Raw genomic sequence first — 6,232 nt, forward strand, 5'->3', positions numbered from 1 at the left:
TATTGAAAATGGTCCTATACTCACCCTAACATGTATTACCACTCCTCACTTCGATGAATTGGTTATATATCTTAGTTATCATTTTTTAATGTACTTCATTAGGGATTCTTACTAGATATCCAAAGTGAATTATATAGACAGTTTTTCAGGATCTATATATTTTACACAGTTTGTATATATGCTCCCTCCGTCTGGAAATACTTGTCGGAAAAATGGATAAAAATGGGTGTATCTAGAACTAAAATACGTCTAGGTACACTCATTTCTTCGACAGGTATTTTTGGACGGAGGGAGTACTATTTTTATTAGTACAAAGAGTGCATTACGACAAACTAGGAGAGTCGTGATGTTTTTCATTATACTCATACTGGACATCTTAGAATAATTAAGTAGTGAAATGTATTGAGAATAATAAAGAGGTATAATAAATTCATTCAAGAGGTATATTCTACAACCATGAGTATGCAAAGGGTATGCCCCAAAATCACATTAGCTTCTCACCTTTTGACTTGCACTCTTGGCAATAGTTTTTCCTATACCCGTTCCCCCTCCACCCTCCGAAAAGCGACAAAACTGACACATGCACATCATATTTATTTTTATTCTGTCATATCCTAGATAAATAAATTAAACTTAAGCATGCATGAACATTTTACTATGAAAACTTGGAAACTTGTAGTTACCATTATAACTCAAGGCGATTGATTGATGTTCAGGGGCAAATTACAAACTGCCAGGTATCCTTCTTACATGCACATGCTAATTTTCTTCATGCTTTACAGTTTACTCTCATACATTGGTAGAAAAAGACACCCTGCAACGAAAAACAGAGAATACAGTTTGAGATCAAGATACGTTTCGCCAGTTTCAGATCTTAGAAATACTGTAATATAATAGTCAGAGCATTTTTAAAAAAATTGTGCAATTTTTTTATTACATTGTCATTTTTGCATGATCCACTTGTTAAACTGGATAGTTAGATTTAGAACTTTGGACTTCAATTTTTTAAGTAGACACGATTATTCCAAAGTACGCGTTGCTCTCCTACGTTGGTACCACTGCAATTAACTGTAAATTAGAAAAAAAGTATGCCAGTAAAGCAAGTGCCTGCAGTGCTACGAAACACATGGCTTCTTTGCATAGAAATGTTAATCATAGTGTAGTGTATTACGACTATCATAAACCAGATGCTTTAATTAATTAGTCACATTGTTGCATTGCTCACTGGTCACCGTGCGTCCAACCGAATTACCATTCTCACATGCATCCCTATGATCCTTAAGCACGTCTACATGGATAAGCACATCCAACGTGCCATGCATAAACATGAAAATCAATCACGAGAACTTCGAGGTCGTCCACTCCTGCAAATGTCAACTTCTAAGGGACGTTCTCTCAATCCATCAGTGGATACTTGTTTAAATGTCTAGAGTACTGCATACTCCTAGATGTGCACGCACTGCTACCATTGTTTAAATGTCTAGAGTAATGCATCGAATGTATATATGACGTTTTAATATTAAGACGTAAACTTAATGCTTACACAAATGACATAACGAGGAAGATACACAAAAAGAAGTACACTAGCATTATTCTGTGTGTAGTCAGGACACATTCGAGTACCTAAATAATGAATACGTACTCTCATTCCAGCATATCATTTCTTCAATAATAATACCTTCATCACGGTAAGGCCGTAAGGGTTAGTTTAGCTAGGCCTTCGTTTACTTCACTCGGGAGTTAATTTAACTAGGCTGTTGTTTACTTCACTCGTGGAAGGATGCACCTCTTGATCCATCGTCCACTCGAGTAAGCATGCACCTGCACATGATGATAAAGTAGTAAATCATACAAATCAAGGGTACAACAGGTTGATTTACTCAATTTGTACAGGCATCAATGGTGGTATAGGATTACGCTGAGCTTGCTTTGACAAGATGATCATATCGGTGGTGCTGGCACGAACATGGTTTGGATTTACCATCTGATACATCACCCACGGATATATATCTCAAAGTCAACTATGAAAAGTTTGAGATCACCTCTCTAAGGTCATCTGCTGGAGCTAGATGTGCTCATCAGTGGATATTTGCGTGTGTGTTGACCTGTTGACTGAATGTGGACCCAATGATTACTCAGGGTCATCGTTTACTCTTATCAAACAGATGGCCAATTCTGACCATTAATTTTTGTTACTACTTCCCCTCCATTCTAAATTGATTGAATTTATAACATTGCTTTTTCACTATTTCACTTGCATCCTTGAAAAAAGAAATTTGTATATGCCCACAATAGAATGAAATTTGTTTATTTCCTATTCCTGTAAAATAAAGGGACATAATAAGTGAAGCGTGCACAAATCTGTCTTTATTTTTCAGTATCCACTTGGCAACTCTACCTACATGCTATTAAGATAAGAAGAGTGCATGGCCTCCGGCACTCTAAATACCCGTAAGCACTTACCAGGAGCTCATCTCATCTTAAACTCACAGAATGCCAGGTACAGAACTACCAGCTCACAGAATGGCAGGCGTACTTTATGTTTATAGAAGAAAGAAGATGACAATTTACAAGATGCCACCGATGGTCTTGATGAGACCATTAGGAGCCAGCCAGCCACTCCACTCTTTACACGTTACTGGGCATGCAAACTGGAGTATTAGTTAACTCCAGCGCTGATGATCCTGTTGTTAATTAACTCAAGACGAACAATTGAGCAAGTTGCTCACGGTCAGATCAAAAGTTGGCTGGTGTCCTCCTTACATGGACATGCTAGTTTTCTTCATGGTTACTCTCCGTGTGCAATCAGTCAGTCATCTCAGGTAGAAAAACTGAAACATAGCAACAGAGAACAGATAACACAGTTTGGGATCAAGATACTTTTTGCCCGTTTCAGAACATAGAAATATGGTAATATAATAATCTGGGTGTTAAACTTGTATATTCAACCGACAATGTAAACTGTAACCACACAGAAACAAACAAATTTGCCAGTATCTATATTTATTAAACAGGAAAAAAACTCACGGACGGAGACAACGCATGGTATAGAAAACTGAATGTAGGTACCAGAGCAATTACCAACATAATACATCCAGAAAAAAAATGATTGGAGTGAACCTGAGACAATCTGTCTGCGACAGAATTCCTGGTGATGTGCTGCTTGAAGCAACCTGCTTTCAACCAATGATACTCAAGATGGTGTTGCGGCTCTTACAGAGAAAATGAACATATGGCTGGCGGTTACAGAGTATAAAGGGTGCAATATCTGGGACATCAGCTGAACCATGGTAAAACTTTCTTCTGCTTAACAGTAATTTGTCAAGCCGATGCTGAGATCAAACATCACATGAAGTGTTAATTCCTTCAAATGGTTAGAAGCTAAAGTTAAATGATAAGTATAGTTCCAAATCGATGATGCAACACAAAAGCAGAATTATAATATGTATCAATACTAAGCCATGGTTATAACGTAATCTTCCAGTTTAACTAGTGCTCTAATTAAGCTCTTGTACAAAATCAGGTGCAACTTGCTAGTCAATAAGGAGGAGGATCTGCTGCATTTCATCGTCAGCTAAAACAAAAACATAGAAACAGTAAACACGTGCATATTTGCTAGATTTTAGTATTAAGAAGATGACCAGGTAATCTCTAAGAAAAAAGATCTGATAAGTGGACAGGTCAATTTTTCAGTTAAATAAACATAAACATAAAAGAAGCAGATAGAATTCCTAACTTGTATTGACTACTAAGAAAACCACTCTTGGTAAAGGGGTAGAAATAAGTTCATTCTTCTGTTCAAGGAAACAGAGAGATGAATCGGAACAATTGACAAGACATTTCAAATGCCGACCCAAATGACTTGTAAGCATCAACACTCATCGCAGCCACTTTAGTACTAAGGATATTCAAAGAAGCGTAACACAACCATGTAAGAGCTAGAGCTTCTTGATCATAACTTTTATACTTCAACAAAAAATCTAGTGGGCTGATAGTGGATCTAGTTAATAAATATGTGGATACAGAGAGCTAGGCCGTTAAGAAGCACCACCACACTCACCAGCCCTCAGATGAAAGGCTATGTATGTTCACAACATACTTGTCTGGTCAGATGAAAAGCTAAGCACTCGCAAAATAACCTTTTCGTGTCGGAAAGAAGGTATGTGAAACAAGAGATTGTTTGATCCGAAGTTGAGTAGGACCGAGGCCTCTGTGATGGAAACTGGCAACCAAATGGCCATCCATGTCAACCTGAAGTAGCCAATCATCAGATTTGACTAGCACAATCACATCATCGTCCCAAGACGTGGCAACCACCTCCCAATGATGATGAAACTTCCCAAATTGCACCCTGATCTCTGCAATTGGCAATTCCACCCGGTATTTTAAGGACCAGACCTCACCTTCGTAGTCCTGCATCACCCAGATTTCAACGCTTGTCTCTTCATCATTAAGACCGGACATGCCAAGGATGTCACCCATCTCAAATAGATCGGCATAGCCAGGAACAATCGGACAGGGCATCAGCCGGAATGACTCAGCAATGGTGTCAAATACCATTATCATGTGGCCTATGTACCAATGCAAGCTACAACTGAATAGAACAGACCCGGGGCTGCACATCGCTTCCTTCGCTTCCGGGCATCCTATATGCCTCGGCGGCTGGCCGGAGCCTAATGCGAAGACATGAGCGCCATCTTGAGCATCAGGTGCCGGTTCATCAAGCATCGACCTCGGACAAGGGTACAGCAGCAGTCTGTACTCGCCGTAGGGCTGTGCAGGTACATCCCCAATGTTAGCCATGCTAAGCTCACGTCATAGGCTAATGTAGTTTTCTGCTTAAAATAAACATCGCATGCCTGCAGATGTGACACTTCCATGCAGCATGCACGTAGTAGATGGGGACGTGCAGTACGCACGATCTCGCTCCGTTCTTTCTGTTATAGTTAACCCGGTCAGCGTAGCGCGCTTGTGCATCTGGAGGTTGCGGGATGGCGCGGCCAATCCGGATCACAGCAAGCTGGCCAGGGTAGTTAGTCGTTTCCAATTTTGCAACAGAGACAAGAAGAAAAGGTAAGAGCAGAAAACGCTGCGCAGTTGGTGGCAGCACAAAACTGACTCTCTCTCTCTCGTTCGTCTACCTCCGTCTCTCTCTCTCGCTCGACCTCATCTCTGATCGCTCTCGCTAAGTCCGGCAACAACAATTGGCATCAGAGCCGTGGTGTTCGATCCACTCTCCGGTGGCCGGCGGTGTCCGATCCGCGGCGTACCATGTCGGATAGCGAGGAGGAGAAGATGAGCAAGACCTGGACCAAGTCGCCGCCGAAGACGCCGACGTCCAAGGCGCCGATCGCGCGTCTCACCGGCAGCGGCAGCGGCGAACTCCGTGTGGTGGAGCGCGTCGTGCGCGAGGAGTCGGGGACGTCCATGATGCTCACCCGTACCAATTACCAGGAGTGGGCGCTTGTGATGCAGGTTAAGCTGCAAGTCGCCCGCGTCTGGACCGTGGTGATCGAGGACGGCGCCGAGGAGAACGACGACCGGCGCGTGCTACAGATCATCCTCACCGGCGTTCCGCCGGAGATGCTGCATGTGCTGGCTGCGAAGGACACGGCGAAGAAGGCGTGGGAGACCATCAAGACGATGCGGATGGGCAGCGAGCGCGCCCGTGAAGCCAAGGCGCAGGTGCGCCGGCGGGAGTTCGAGGATCTCCGTTTCAAAGACGGGGAGTCCGTCGAGGATTTCGGGCTGCGGCTTTCTGGCCTCGTCGCCGACCTGGAGCTGTATGGCGACCCTGTCACCGAGCACAAGGCAGTCCAGAAGTTTCTCCGAGTGGTGTCGCGGAGGTACCGCCCGATGGCCATGGCGATCGAATCCTTGATCGATCTGAAAACCATGTCCATCGAGGAGCTCGTCGGGCGTTTCTCTGCATGTGAGGACCACTACGACCTCGACGACGGCACGCAATCCACCGGGCGCCTTCTGCTCACTCATGAGGAGTGGCTGGCCCGGGAGAAGCTGGGCAGCGGCGCCGGCGGTTCATCGTCCGGCGGAGGAGGCGGCGGCAAGAACAAGTCGCCGGGCAAGCCAAAACCTCACGGTGGCGGCGGTGGCAGACCTGCACCGGGCAGCGGCGGCGCGGGAGGATCCGGCGGCTCAGGCGGCAAGAAAAAGGGAAAATGCCATTATTGCAACAAGCCGGGTCATTGGAAGAAAGAGTGCTACACCAGGA

This window comes from Triticum dicoccoides, chromosome 3B (assembly GCF_002162155.2).
Source record: "Triticum dicoccoides isolate Atlit2015 ecotype Zavitan chromosome 3B, WEW_v2.0, whole genome shotgun sequence".
NCBI lineage: Eukaryota > Viridiplantae > Streptophyta > Magnoliopsida > Poales > Poaceae > Triticum > Triticum dicoccoides.